The sequence below is a fragment of the Aotus nancymaae genome, unplaced genomic scaffold (assembly GCF_030222135.1).
Source record: "Aotus nancymaae isolate 86718 unplaced genomic scaffold, 86718_ANA_hifiasm-v0.15.2.pri h1tg000117l, whole genome shotgun sequence".
In the NCBI taxonomy this organism is placed as follows: Eukaryota; Metazoa; Chordata; class Mammalia; order Primates; family Aotidae; genus Aotus; species Aotus nancymaae.
In genome coordinates this window covers 6,293,932-6,294,547 of record NW_026988532.1, presented here as the reverse complement: position 1 = coordinate 6,294,547, position 616 = coordinate 6,293,932, and the positions used below count along the sequence as shown (strand labels likewise).

The following is a 616-nucleotide window of genomic DNA, read 5'->3' as shown; positions in this document are numbered from 1 at the left end:
TGTTCTTGGGATAGAACGTCATCATTTAAACTCCCTTCAGAAGACCTCTACTACCTTTCCATCCTCACATATCACCACTCATGCCAGCATAATTTACTCTGTAATCCTACTTAACCATTTGTACTTCTCTCAAAGTTCTTTTCTTTTACTTTCAGACTTTACATATAGTATGCACTCTTTATGGTATGGTTTTCCCTTATTTTCTATGATACCTTTTCCAGACTTCAAAATATCCTTCAGGACTCACTTTTTTTTTTTTGTATGTATGTTTCTGATCTGGGCACTAATGGGGGCACCAACTGCCCCTGCCAGTGAATCAAGACCAGTAGATTCTCTCCGAGTACTCTAGCACACCAGGACAAGAGTCGTGTCAGGATGTGACTCTAGTCTCAGCAAGGACTCGCTTCTGTAAACATCTCTTGACTCATCAAGGTTGGTTCAGTGTCCCTATTATGTACTCCCGTGACTTCCTATGTTTTTCTTAGTTTTGCAGTAGTTACCTACCTCTTTATTTCTTTGTTCCTTAATCTCCACCTTCTCCACAAGGTGGAGATTAAGTAGAGCTTCACATTCCAAATTTTGGAAGGCCAAATTAGTAAGCCACATGCTTGACACA

At 40.1% G+C, this 616-nt stretch overlaps 1 non-coding gene across 1 annotated transcript; it reads right to left on the bottom strand.

Annotated features, from left to right (window-relative positions):
- Positions 1–263: 263 nt before the first annotated feature.
- LOC135272617 (small nucleolar RNA SNORA3/SNORA45 family) lies at positions 264–394 on the bottom strand. The gene has a single exon (XR_010340634.1). It is a non-coding gene; the product is annotated as a small nucleolar RNA SNORA3/SNORA45 family (small nucleolar RNA).
- Positions 395–616: the final 222 nt, after the last annotated feature.